The sequence below is a fragment of the Carassius gibelio genome, chromosome A22, assembly GCF_023724105.1.
Source record: "Carassius gibelio isolate Cgi1373 ecotype wild population from Czech Republic chromosome A22, carGib1.2-hapl.c, whole genome shotgun sequence".
Lineage (NCBI taxonomy): Eukaryota > Metazoa > Chordata > Actinopteri > Cypriniformes > Cyprinidae > Carassius > Carassius gibelio.
In genome coordinates, this window is record NC_068392.1 from 20,084,973 (window position 1) to 20,100,472 (window position 15,500).

Here is a 15,500-nt window from a genome sequence, read left to right on the forward strand (position 1 = left end):
CAGAAAAGTTTAATGAAGAATGGTCATTAGATATAAGTGAACCTTTGAATCCTAGAAGAAGGTCAGGAAATAAGTACATGCTGATAGCAGAAGATGGATTTTCAAGTTGTATATGGGCAAAACCTGTCATGATTCTGTCCTCGTGTCCTTGATTTTCCTCTAGTCTTGAGTAGGGTGACCACCTGCTAATAAGCCCAAGGGGGGACAAGGGGTATGTTTCTGAGGGACAATGTGGGACACTGCCTTGAGCAGCAGTGCCCCCACCCCATGGGCAGACTCACTGATAGTGGTTTACCCATTTCTCAAACATACCACCTTACATGGTATATTCATAATGCCCTATTCCCCTAAACATTTCTAATTGCTGATGTACTGTATGCTTATGACAGAATCGACAAATGCACTTCCACTTACGATTTACTTTAGCTATTTAATTTTATTTATTTTTCATTACAATTTATTGACTTTAAGAATAAATTAATGCTCATATATAGCATTCACGTTGAACAAGAGTAAATGATTTATCCAGAGTTTTTTTTTTTCTCATGTTTTTGTAATGTTTGGGAAGCCAGAATGCGCATGCATCAACAGAAACGGTTTGGGGTTTTTTTTCAGCGAACCGTGCCATCCCTATTACCTCAATAATCAATCAATTACAGGCCTAAAACAATCATGCCCAAGCAGACAGATATTAGTACATCTCACCACACCGGCACCAGCGTCTAAATCAGTTGTATGGTCTGGTTTTCAGTCTAAAATAGTTGCATCAAGTATAAATGTCTCATCTGTCTCGGGAGGTGCGTGCGCAGTCAGTGGAGGCTCGCACCTCCCAACGCGCACCGGAGGCTCGCACCTTTTCTCAGATTTTGAAAAATCTTCGCGATCGACTTAAAATGCTCGCAATCGACAGGTTGGTGACTCCAGATATAGAACTTTTTTTATTCAAACTATTTTTGAGCAAGCATTGATTACGCTTGACACAGTCGCAATTTGTGGGATGCATGAATTGGGCTTCAAAGGCTGTGCGCGCACGCGCTACGCGGGACAGGTGGTCACCCTAGTCTTGAGGCAGGATCATGACAGGCCCATGTTGTGTGTGCAAGCACATGGCCTTGTCTTTGGGTCATGTGCTTGTGTCGTCTCGTTTCCTGGCCCCGCCCTCTTGTTATCCTTGTTCTGTCATTATTGCTTCACCTGTGTCACCTGTTATGTTGTCATTAGTGTCACTATTTCAATCCCCTTGTGTTTGCTGTCTAGTGCGGTTCATTGTTACACTTTGAAAGAACGTTGTGAGACCTGTGGATTGTTTTTCTGTAGTGAGAAGTCCTGAGTGAAGAGTCTTTTATTTATTGTTTGTTTCTAGTAGGGGTGCTCCGATCACGATCGGCCGATCGTTAATGCGCATCTCGTCAGTAAAGCCGGTTCTCTAATCAGTGGTTAATTCCATCAGGTGCGTGAATGTGAAATGACGCACCTGATGGAATTAACCGCTGATTAGAGAACCGGCTTTACTGACGAGATGCGCATAACGATCGGCCGATCGTGATCGGAGCACCCCTAGTTTCTAGTCTTGTTAAGTTATTTGTATTTGCCCTAGTCATTGTTTTCCCCCTCGTAGGCTTTGTTTTCCCCTTTTTGTCACTAATAAACCCTGTGTGTAGTGCATTCTGTCTGCGCCTGAGTTCATCCCCAAACCCCCACATGACAAAAACCCTTAAAAGAGATGCTTGATGTCAAGTTGTGGGAGACCAGAAAAACAATTTGGGATAATGCCACTTATTTTGTTGGAGAAGTGTTAGAAGACTGGTGTCATGACTTCGGTCCGATCACCAGGTTGTTTTGTGTTGACAGTTTACCATGTGCTCAATGTCTTTGTTGTTCCCTCCCTATTGTTATCTTATTTATTACTTCAGCTGTCATCACACCTTTGAATTGTTAATTCCTTAATTCTCCCTCTTTTTAAGTTCCCCTCGTGTGTAGTCTTGTGTCTGCCCCAAGGAAGTGTTTTAATCCCAACGCTGTTGATGTGAGGGAATTAATACTGGACCCAAATGTTATGTCCTGTGTTCATGTTTATAGATTGCAATACTGGGTCAGTCCACTACAGGATGCAGGAGTCAATGTTCTGTGGTGAGGAGGAGAAGGAATAAAGAAGTGTTTGTGATGTGATGTGAAACTAGGTATTCTCTCACATCTCTCACATTCTCTCTGCATTTTTTCTTCCGACTGTTGGAGAGCCCACTATTCCTTTTTCCATTATTCCACAAATATATATTTTTTAAAAATACTTGCTTGTCATCAAGATGATGCTAGGCCTGATGCCAGAGTTCGTGCAGTTTTGTTAGATTGTCTCAGAACGGAAGGTCCGAGACTTTACTATAAGCTGCCAAACAGGGATACAACATATGATGAGGCCATGGCGGCTCTTGATTTTCATTTCACGCCAAGAGTAAATGTTGTTGCTCCACAACATAAATTCAGACAGCGCGCAGAGCACGCAGATGAAACCACAAGTCAGTATATAGCGGAGTTACGTCATCTAGCAGTGTATTGTCAATACAGAGAAATAGAGGATAAAATGCTACAGGACCAACAAATTGAATGGGCTTTCCTGGCCACAGTGAGAGATAGATTGTTAGTCGAGTCGGAACTTACATTGGATCGCGCTTCAGCGTTAGCGTTTCAAGTGGAATCGGCAGTACAAAATGTTACACTCCTTTCAACTAATAGTTCAGCTTCTGCTCAGGGTCAAGCCATCTCGAGAACAAAGTCCAGTTTCAAATGAGACAAACAAAAGAGTGAGAAAATGCCATTACAAAATAAGAAGCCACAGACTTCATATAAAAGATGCTGTTCCTCTTCAGGAACTCGAGCTGGCTTCAGCTTCGCGTATTTCAGCAAGCGCTCTGTGTGTGCATGTCATTCTGTCTTGTCAGTCTTATTTATTGTTGTTTGTCACTATTAGCTCCTCAAAGAGTAAGCAATAGTCAAAGAGCAAAGCTAAGCAGCCCTCTCCTGTGCTGTCCCTGCTGCGGGACCGGAGGCTGAAGCAACGCTCTGAACCAGGGTTTTCCCAGCCTAAGGCGGATCTGAGGGCAGTACTTCAGGCTGGGAGGCCCTCGGTTAGGAAGTCCTGACACGTTTCAGTCACGACTGCAGAGGGCGGCCCCTACTGGGGTAGAGCAGCGTACACCGCATTACACGGTGCCTGTCTCGCCTCAGCGCCCTCTGGGGGCCGGTCTGCCAACCCTGCTAGAGTTCCAGGACGCAGCGGTCTCCGGCGAACAATGTTCTCATTTTTCTCCACCCGCGTGCATAGCGGAGCTGAGATGCTCGCTGCCCCTTCGGGGCCTCTTACACCAGAGGTCAGTCTCGTGAGACTGATTCCCTTAAGTAGATTATTTAGCAGCGTGGAAACTACTGCCAAATGCATCTCAATGGGTCCTGCATACAATAGATAAAGGCTACAATATTCAGTTCGGCTCTGCACCACCAAGATTCAACGGGGTCATTCCGACAATAGTCGGCCCCAGGCAGGGTCTGGTTATGGAACAGGAAGTGAAAACCCTATTAGAGAAGGAGGCCATCGAGGTGGTCCCTCCTCAATACAGGGAGTCCAGGTTCTACAGCCGGTATTTCATAGTTCCAAAGAAGGATGGGGGGTTGCGTGAGGGTCTTAAATCGTTCAGTTATGAGATTGACGTTCAAAATGCTCACGATCAAGCATGTTGTAGCTCAGATCAGGTCAGGGGACTTGTTTGTCACAATAGATCTCAAAGATGCATACTTCCACATATCCATCCTTCAACAACACAGGAAGTTTCTGAGGTTTTCTTTTGGAGGCGAAGCCTACCAATATCGAGTACTTCCCTTCGGCCTTGCACTCTCACCCTGCACGTTCACAAAATGTGCAGACGTGGTTCTGGTTCCCCTGTGCATGCAGGGCATCCGCATTCTCAACTATATCAACGATTGGTTGATTTTAGCTCAGTCAGAGCAGGTTGCAGCTCGGCATCGAGATGTCATTCTCGCACACATGGGGGAACTGGGTTTGAGACTGAACGCCAAGAAGGGTGTACTTTCTCCGGTTCAGAGAACCACCTATCTAGGCGTAGTATGGGATTCGACCGCGATGCAGGCATGATTGTCCCCTGCTCGTATCGAGTCGATCCTCATCTCAGTTGAGAGAGTCAGAGAAGGCCAGTCACTTACTGTCAAACAATTTCAGAGATTGTTGGGTCTAATGGCAGCTGCGTCCAACGTGATACCTCTTGGCCTGCTGTACATGAGACACCTACAGTGGTGGCTCAAGACCAAGGGATTTTCCACGAGGAGCAATCTACTTCACACTATCAAGGTCACGTGGCGCTGCCTCCATGCCTTAGACATGTGGAAGAAACCTTGGTTCTTGAATCAGGGCCCGGTGCTGGGAGCTCCTTGTCGCCATGTAATATTAGCGATGGACGCATCTCTCACCAGCTGGGGTGCAGTCATGAGTGGACACCCTGCCCGTGGTCTGTGGAGCGGTCGCCATCTAACATGGCATATCAATTGTCTACAAATTTTAGCAGTTTATCGTGCACTGAAGCACTTCCTCCCAGACCTAAGGGGTCACCATGTGTTGGTGTGCACCGACAACACATCAGTGGTCTCTTACATCAACCACCAGGGAGGTCTGCGTTCGTGCCTTTTGTACAAGCTGGCACACCAGATCCTGGTGTGGTCCCAGAGCAAACTCCTCTCATTAAGAGCAGTATATATTCCTGGGAAACTAAATATGGGAGCAGACATACTGTCGAGGCAGGGGGCGAGGCCCGGGGAATGGAGGCTTTACCCTGAGGTGGTAAAGCAGATATGGAGAGTATTTGGCAGGGCTCAAGTAGACCTTTTTGCAACTCAAGAGACATCAAATTGTCCCTTTTAGTTCTCTATAGTTCATCCAGCTCCTCTGGGACTGGACGCTATGGTACAGACCTGGCCGAGGCTTCGTCTGTATGCCTTTCCCCTATTGCTCTGCTACCGGGAGTTCTGACGAGAGTACACCGGGACGGAATCCATCTGTTATTAGTAGCCCCGTTCTGGCCGGGCCGATTATGGTTCGCAGACCTGGTCTCGTTCCTCGACGGCTATCCATGGGAGATACCGATCAGGACAGACCTACTCTCACAGGCGCAGGGCACAATAATTCACCCTCGCCCGGAGTTGTGGATGCTGTGGGTGTGGCCCCTGAGGGGGCACAACTATTAGCAGCTGGCCTCTCAACCGAGGTTGTTGAGACCCTCCTCCAATCCAGAGGTCCCTCAACGAGGAACCTGTATGCCCTGAGGTGGAAACTCTTCAACTAATAATGCAGAGACCGCCAGCTAGACTCAGCAGTTGCCCAGTTGGTACAGTTCTAAAGTTGTACAGTCCAGGCTCTCTGCAGGGTTGACCCACTCCACTCTGAAGTTTTACTTGGTGGCCATTGCGGCCTACCACGCCCTTCTCGGTGGCCAGTCCTTGCGAAGACACCCCTTAGTTACATGCTTCCTCCACGGTGCGCTGAGGCTGAGACCTCCAGTATGGTCCCGTGTTCCCCCCTGGGACTTGGGTGTCATGTTAGAGGCTCTTTTCAAATCTCCATTCAAACCAATTCATGATATCTCAGACAGACACCTGACTCTTAAAACTGCCTTTCTGTTGGCCATTACCTCTCTGAGGAGCGTAGGAGATTTACAGGCCCTCTCAGTGGTCCCTACCTATCTTGATTTTGCACCTGGCATGACCAAAGTGTTCCTATACCCTCGAGAGGGATATGTGCCTGAGGTGCCCTCTATCACACCCCAACCTGTAGTGCTGCAGGCCTTCTGTCCTCCTCCCTTTCTGGAGCCCGACCAAGAGAAACTAAATTGTGTGTCCAGCTCGAGCGCTGGATGCATACGTCCACAGAGCTGCCCTGTGGAGAAAAACAGACCAATTGCTTGTATGCTGTGGTCCCCCCAAGAGGGGTTTTCCTGCTTCTAACCAGACTATTAGTCGTTGGATAGTTGAGACTATCAACACCACTTTGAGTCCTCTGGTCGTCCCCTGCTGTCGGGAGTCAAGGCTCACTCTACATGGGGTATGGCGGCCTCCAAGGCCTTTCTAGCAGGTGCGTCCATGCTGGACATCTGCAATGCTGCGTGGTGGTCCACACCTTTTATTAAGACTCTATGGCTTAGACATGCCAGTCAATCCATGCACTTCAGTCCTCTCGTCCTAATCTGTGCTCTTCGGATACACACTACCCAGATAGCAGGTGACTCCGAGCCGGATCCGTATTTAAACCGGCAAATCCGCGTTACAACCACCTCCGTTCCACTGCTCTAATACGGATCCAGCCCATGTCCGGGTTTTAGTAGGCGGGAACAACCATCGCAAAGCAGATTCGGGCCGTATCTGTGATACGAGCGCGCGATTTTTCTTTCTGCAGTTAGAAGAGGCCAGTCGGCACTCGAAATCCTACACTTCAGACTTCACAAAGGTAAGCAATAGTTTGCTCAAACTACTATTGATGAATTTATTTCTTTTTTATGTTGTGCACTCTTTAACTTTATTTTTTATTTTTTGCTCCTTTGATCGGTTTTGAATTGTATTAGCTGACTTATCAGAGGAGAACATGCTAACATGAAGACGGTCCAGAGGACTGTAATTATATGAATTTGACGAATTTAACTGCTTCTATTTATTATTTATGAACTATTATTAATAATTTTTTTAATGTGCTGCGTGGTAATGTCAGTGATAGGATTGCGTTGCGTTAATTATGTCAAGGCTTAACTAACTAATGTCTCCCGTAGACCTTCATTTTAAAAGATATTTTATATATATATATATATATATATATATATATATATATATATATATATATATATATATATATATATATATATATATATATATAGTAGTAGGTTATTTGTCAAAAGTTTACATAAATATTTACATGTTTTAACGTTTCTGAAAGAAGTCTCTAATCTGCTCAGTGTTCACCAAGACTGCATTTGTTTAAAGCTGAAGTCTGTAACTTTTTTGTTCCAAATGTACATAATGTATATATGCAAGTACATTATGAATCCATTTTCCAAACCGTGTTTTTGTCTTATTCTGAATTTCCATGTTACACCTGTAGTAAGTGTTTATAAAGGGACTATTTTAGACTGGTTCGTGTCACAGGACCTGCGTGTCTCGTCATAATCTGAGAAGTAGTTCCGGCTACATTGTTCTTCCGCAAGATGCATGCAGTTCTTTTTATTAACCACTGGAGAACCGTAGCGTTAATAAAAAAAAAAATACATTTAAACCGTTGTATTGCGAAATATTATTAAAAGAACAGTTTTCTATTTGAATATATTTTACATTTTTATTTATTTCTCTGATCAAAACTGAATTTCCTACAGTCTTCAATGTCACATGATCTTTCAGAAATCATTCTAATAATAATTAGGATGATTTGCTGCTCAAGAAACATTAGTGATTATCTATATTGGCAGCTGTGCTGCTTCATATTTTAAGGCAATAACAATTTAATTAATTTTCTGATTGTCAACAAAAAAATTAATCAATGGAAGGATTTTTTTGTCACAATTAATCTTTTAGACACAATGAAAAGGAGGGAACCGCCTTTGACAAGCTCTGGAGTCAGACGGAGGGCTCGTATTTCCCTCGAGAAACGACTTCATGACATTGCAGAAGACTGTCTATTAGAATCAGAACCAACTCAAACTCAAAAAGTTGAAACAGATTCCATCACAAATGACACCCAAAGCAACAATGACTCTAGACTCCCTCAGATAGATGACCATTTAGATTTTGTTTGCACAGATGATATTGGAGAAGTGACAGAAAGACAACATGTTTCAGAGTCTGACTCTGAATCAGAATCTGAATTTGCAGATGAGCCAGTCAGCCTTGTTGAAAGTTTAGCCAATTGGTCTGTACAGTTTGGTGTTTCTTTAGTAGCCCTCACAGCCCTCCTTACTTTGTTGAGATTGTACCACCCAGAATTGCCTAAGGATGCTCGAACCATCCTTAAAACAAAAACTGAATAAAATGGTTTGTATCATTATAGAGGAATTCTGACAGCTATGCATAACACCCTGAACCAACTAATTGGAAAGATTGCAGATGGCTTTACTTTTAGATTGCAAATCAATATTGATGGCTTACCCTTATTTAAGAGCTCTAATTTAGAGTTATGGCCCATTTTAGGACTTCTCTTGAGTTTCCCAATGAAAGAACCTGTTGTCATTGGGCTTTTTAGTGGTACTAAAAAAACAAATGCCCCTGATGAATTTTTGAGAGATTTTACCCATGAGTTAAAGCAGCTACAGGAAGGGTTCTTTTTCAGAGGAAAAAAGGTTTTCATTGAACTAGATTCTGTTATATGCGATACTCCTGCTAGAGCTTTTGTAAAAAACACGAAAGCTCACAATGGATACCATGGATGTGATAAGTGTTGCCAGCCAGGTGTTTATGTTAACAACAGAATGACATACCCCAGAAATGATTTTGTTTTACGGACTGATTCATCATTTTCAGACAGAGTTGATGAGGAGCATCATCATCATGGACCACATGGATTTTCTGGTCTAGATGTGGGCATGGTGTCTAGATTCCCTTTAGATTACATGCACCTTGTGTGTTTAGGTGTCACAAGGAGATTATTAAATATTTGGCTCAGGGGTCCTTTGACGTTTCGCTTGCCCTCCAGTCTTGTTGATCAGATTTCTCAAAGTCTAATTCAGATGCGTGCGTACATACCAGCTGAGTTTGCAAGGAAGCCGAGGTCTCTGAGAGATCTAGACCGTTGGAAAGCTACTGAACTAAGACAGTTTCTGTTGTATACTGGCTCTGTTGCTCTGGCACCACATTTTGATTGTGATGTATATAATAACTTTATGTTATTGTATACTGGTATTTGCATCCTTGTCAGTCCTCAGCTGTGTTCTATGTTTAACAATTATGCGAAAATGCTACTAACAACATTTGTAAGTCATTTTGGGGAGCTTTATGGAAAAGATGGCTTAGTGTATAATGTGCATGGCTTGGTCCATTTGTCAGCTGATGCAGAACTGCATGGTTCTTTAGACTCCATCTCAGCTTTTCCATATGAAAATTACCTCAATACACTGAAGAAGTTTGTGAGAAAGCCAGAATTTCCTCTTGCACAGATAATACGAAGGTTATCAGAGGTTGAAGACATCAGAACTGTCGAGCTCCCCTGTAAAGCTTTAAGAGGGCAACATTATGTTGGACCTGTTCCCGACGGCCTTCAAGCTACAGCACAATACAGGCAGCTGCAGACTGAACAGTGGTCAATTAAAGTTTCCACTGGCGATAATGTTTTTGCTATAGACAAAGACATATGTGTTATCTATAACATTGTTCAGTCTGTCGAGGGCATATATGTAGTGTTTAAAGTTTTAACACAGATGGACAATTTCTACAACTATCCAATGAGCTCGGATTTTCTCAGAGTATTCATTGTCTCTCAACCAACAGGACCGTTTAGGGTAGCCAAAATATCACAGATCTCTCACAAGTGTGTGCTCCTTCCTTACAAAGATAGATTTGTTGTCATGCCCTTCTTGCACAGCCAAAGTTATAGTGCAGAGATGGATTAGTTCTGGGACAGCAACATTGTGATGGCCCAGATCCAGCACTCATCTAGCACGTATGGAATGGTGATCTGTTAACAGGCTTATTAAGGCTGAGATGACCCCATATTTAATATTAAGATAAGATTGTGTGGCTCAGATAAGGTCCATGTCTGGTTTATTCTTTGCTCTTTGCCTGCTATGGCCTGCTTGTGGCCCAGATCTGGAAAACAGGTGTGGATCACCCAAGGTCCGTCATTCAACACCAAATGCAAGCTAGGTCATCATTCCTTATGGGCTGGATCTGGGCCATCACAGTGTTGCTATGTGGGCAGGTGGGGCTGTAAAAGGTGAGGGTTAAGGGCAGAGTGGCGGGAGACAAAACAATTGATGCTGACTAAAGACTGACTTAACACTCGGAACTGACGAAGAGCTGCTGTACTCCGCAAAGGTTTCTGGAAACTTGTGGATTTTGACAATGTAGGGTTTTTGGATGACTCCTAAAGGACACAGTTTTGAGATTTGGTGAGTGTGTGATATTTGCTTTTTTTCTATTTTAGAATTTATTTTGTGCATACTATTGTGCATCAGAGGAATGTTACCTTGTGATGCATTTTATGATAGCGATTATTATGCTGATCTGTACAGCAGCAATAATCACAGCGATCAGGACATATAATGTCTGTACTGTACATTGTACATTGTAAGTATCCACAATAAATAATAATAAAACTTATGTCACAACTAATTTCAGCAACCTAATTGAGACAACATTTTCCATTAATTCACAAGTTTACACTCATCTACAATTAGAGGGGGTAAAGAGTTGGGCCCAGAACCCAGAGTACTCCCCCCGTAAAATATTATCATGATTTTTTTTCCCCATATCATACAATGCCAATATTTATCTTGATATTAGTTTACCTACCATTTACGGGGAAGGAATTTTTTTTTTTCTTCCACATATTTGTGAGACCTTGAGAATGAATGTACACATGTAAACTTGTTTGTTTACAATTTAACTCCACAGAGTAGATAACTTTTAATTTAGTATTGTAGGATTTCTAGATGTGAGTGAGAGAATGATGGTGTTTGTTTGTCAATTCTCTGTTTACTCTACCGTGGTAGCTTTTCTAACCATGAAATTAAATTATTAAGAGTAACACTGGATTACAGGTGGTGTTCCTTGTGCATCTACAATTTTGAATCTTTACAGGAAAAGGCAGGCTATGCTGGTTATAACAGAATAAAAAAAACAAATATATTGATTGAAAGAAAATGTCAAAAGGAGTGTTTCAAATATTGTGTCTAATGGATAACTTTTTCAAATATGTAATAATTTCTGCAACAATTTCTTTTTTTTAGATGTTTCTACTCATCGAATTTACAGAAACAAAAACTGTCAACATTATATCCGAGTCGTGGTTTGAGGATGGTGTCACTTGGTGGCCAAATTATAAAAGTGATGAACGCATAAATAGAGCTATCCAAAAATGTGAAGAGCCAGGAGAAGACTGGAAAAAGTTTGATGTCCGAGTCCTCTCAAGAACTGGTAAGAATCTGATTTACAAACATAATTCAGGTGTTATGAAATACACCAACTCTGTAAACAAACAGATTTAAAAATATAATTATTAATGGTCTATTTCTGTCAAAATAGTCATTCATTTCTGCCATTAATTGAGGGATTTGGAACACCAGCCAAATATTTTGTCACATGTCATAGTTGTTGCTATAAGGAGATAGTAGTGTAGCACTGTAACCCCACCCCCACCCCCATGTACAAAATAATACAGTACACTAGTACAGTAATTACTCAAGTGGTTAGATAATACTGCAAAATGGATTTGATAGTGTACTTTGTCTAAAGTGATGCATTTTTGACACAGTCATCATTTTCTGCATGCGAGTAATAATTTTTTTATTTGTCAATTTTGATCAGGTGATTACCTTAAAGCAAGAGACAAACTGAGGGCCTCACTGACCTGTAATACCTCTGAGTTACAAACAGATGATGAGGAAGAAGTCATTAGGAAGAGAAAAATTAAGCCAAGGTTTCATATTCTAAAAGACTGACACATGCACCATTCGAAATTACATTTAGAAATATATTTGTTAACTATAGTGTGTTGTTGTCATAAGTACAGACTTTGATACAAAGTCGGTACTGAAATTTTAAAGAACCCGTTCAACAGTGCTCAAAATGTTAGAAGGAAAGGCTGTTATCGCCATATTTTTTAATTTTCATTACCGACTTGGAAGTCTTTTGACAACACTACTATAGAGCTAACATATTAGGTTGGGCAAACATGTTTTTTGCTATGGTGTAATTGGCTCTAATTATCAAAGCAAGCAATGGATTCTTTGTTTAGTGACTATTGTGTCTTGCAGTACTACAGATGTCAAGTGAAGTAAAGATTCCTAGTACAGGCTTAGTAGGCTAATTGAATATTTAGCTTAGTTGAGTATAAGCAGTTCTTACATTTTTAAATCAAGTTGTTGATATTTGATGCCCAAAAAATCTTTATGGTCCATTGTAATTTGTTTTTGTTTGCTAGGCAAATCTTTGGTGATACAGATTCTGACAGTGAGCCAGAGGGTGGTATAAAGAGGAGATACCACAATCTCTCCACTTGTCTACCGCCACCTATTCCTCCACCTACTCCTGACATACCATCAACTGAAACCTGCCAGACTTCCATTAGACCTCTGCCAGATCTGAGGCAGACTGAATATTCTTCTTTCACTGGTACATTCCTGCGTTTCCATTAATTATTAATAAATTATTTTGTAATCAATGTTTTTGTTAATATCTAACTGTTTAGTTGTAACATTAACATAACAGTATTAAGTCAAGTTACTTCTATGGGACTGATGCAGTTAATGTAACTTCATGTGCTCAGTGACTCATGACTCATACTTGAAGGATTTATTAGTATGATACTGAATATATGATGTGTTATTCACTTAAAAAAATCTAATTATTGTCATTTTCATGTTTCACAGCAGCACCACCTGTCCACTTTAATGCAGATGGAATGCCTTCCAGTCCGCTACGCCACGGCTCTGTTGGATATGTCCCCAATCTGATGCCTCTTGAAGATGGATATTATACAGGTAAAATATTTTATTTTGCTTAATCTTTGCTCATCAAAGTTATTAAATATGGGCAAAAACTATGAGTTCATCTTGTCTCTCCCTGGTCTCAGTGCCTCCAGTTGCTACACCTACCTCTGACAGGCCATCAAGCTCTATGGGCCACATCTCTGCCATGCCTCAAATGTCAAAGGAGCATTCCTTCAGGCCCACGTTTAGACTGGGGAAGATGGGCACTGGACCTATTCCTTGCTCTGGTAAAATCCTTTAAATATAAAACATTCTACAATTTTTCTAATTATATATATTAAGAAAACTTTGTATTTTTGGTCTTTAAATGCTTTCTTAACTCTTTTTGTAGCTGCACAGCTGCACATTCTAACATTGTTAGAAAATGTTAAGGAACAGCAAACACAGCTTGCCTTAGCTGTCAGTAATCTTGCTGCACGACTGGGGACAGAAAATCCTGTGGCTGAAATGCCTCACAATATCAGTGTTCCACTGGCCACTATGCCTGAAGTTGAGGAGCTGGAGGAGTGGCTTAAAGATTCAAGAAACGCACGGGCTAAACAAAACATGGTGTGTCTTTTATTATTTTATTATTATTATTATTATTATTATTATTATTATTATTATTATTATTATTATTATTAATGCTACTTCACAATTGTTGTACAAATTTATTCTGTGCTTATAAAGTATTCACTGCTCTCATCTATATTTTCAGATCATTAATCAAAACAGAAAATAGAATTATACAGTTTTATATAATATATGTTTGTCTTTTCAGATATCTGCTCTGGGTGCTGTTGGAGGACAAAACACCAAAATAATCACCTGGAACATACTTCATAGGCTTTTCTCAGATTCAGTAGCTAAAAAAATTAACTGGAAAGGAGTCAATGGGAAGAAGTGTTTCAAAGAAATGCACACAAGAAGTTTGTTGATCAGTAAGTATAATACGATACCAAGAAGCTGAGTGTTAAGAGTATTTCATAAACCATCTCCACAACCTAAATAATATTTATGGCTAAGATATTACTATTTCTTAAAATTAATTTCTAGGAATGGTTCACCCCAAATGTTTAATTTTCTGTTAATTTACTCGCTCTCAGGCTATTCAAGATGTAGGTGTCTTTTTTTCTTCTGTTGAACCGTAAAGATGTTTAAATGAAGCTGTGGTCCTCTGTAATTCTTATAATCGAAGTCAATGCTACCGTCACTTTGAGAGTAATACATATACCAGCAAATTAATAAAACCTCAATGTATCATCAGGAGTATTGGATTTGTTTTGCCGGTATATGTTTCCCTTTAAATTAATATTTAAATCGTTGATATACCCATTTATCCCTTAATTGATGGACAATGTATAACTGAAGAACTATCATTTAGGAGCTTAGTAGTCTGGGGAAGTTTGAGATGTTTATTGCACATATTTTGTTTTTTAACAGGAGCTGTAAGGAGTAACCCGTCCTCTACCGGAGCAGCAGATACTGACATCGATTCTTACGCTATCCGTTGGTTCAATCTTGCCTCTGACCGTGGCGGCGGCCGGAAAGAACGTGAAAGAGCCAAAGAGGCATTAACTGAGGTAAATTTCAGATATAAACAGCATAAGAGGCTTTCGCATTTTACTAGCCATCAGGGTGGTTTCCCGAGAACTAATGGTCACCTTATCCTGGGTACACACCAAAAGATTCTTTACATTTTATATGATTTTCAAAATGTGATAGACCACATTTTCATCTCGCTTTCTGATTGGATATTGTTTAGTTTCACGTGATAATCTCCAGAGCGTACATGTGTTTGTCCTCGGGGTTCCCCCCACACATCAGGTTTTCTGATCATAAATATTAAACATGTTGAATATTTATGATTCGCGGGTCCAACATTCTTCCGATCAGGTTTGGACACTCTTAACACACCTCACACCAAGATAAAATATGATAAGATAATCTGTAGAACCATCAAGATAATCAGGACATAGCTAGGATTGTCGGAAGGGGGATATCAGCCCAAAATCAGCCTGATTATCTTTTTGTGTGTACCTAGCATTAGGAATGCAGGATCCATCTATCAGTTAAGCCTTCGCTGAAGACAACATGTATTTCACATGTTAATCATTGTCTGTGACTGTCTCTGAACAGTGCTTCAATAGATCTCAACAAAACTAACAGCTTTCTTCTTGGTCTTTTGTTTGCAGATACCTCATGGGAATTAAATCGCACATGTGAATGGGTTTGTTGTTCAATGGCTTTGCTACCCGTTCTGTTTGGTTCATGATGGGTCTGCGGTTCATAATATGAACATTTTTTTTGATGCAGCTTTTTGCTGCCTCTTTCTACTCAAGAAAGAAGACCAACATATCTTTTTGTCACTTGTTTCCCTGACTTCTATTATTACCATTCTCAGTCTATTTTTATAATTTCTGTCATCTTTCTATGTCATGTTTATTTGTACTTCATTATAAAGCGACCTTGAGTTGTATGAAATGTGCTATATAAAATAAACATAGCATTATTATTATTATTTACCACTGTTTTAATCTTTTGTTTCCAATTAGTTTTTTTGAATGCATGATTATTGTGAAGTAGTGGCTGTGATTTAGTGCTAACACTAATTTATCAGGTGGTATTTTAGTGTAAAAAGATGTTTTAAATTAATTGTCTATCTAAAGTAGTACTTTCAACATTTAATTGCCTGAGCATTTCATGTTAAAACCTAAAGAAAAATATTCAGTGGCATAAGACGATAAGATATTAGATAATATATATGACAAGATTCTTTAA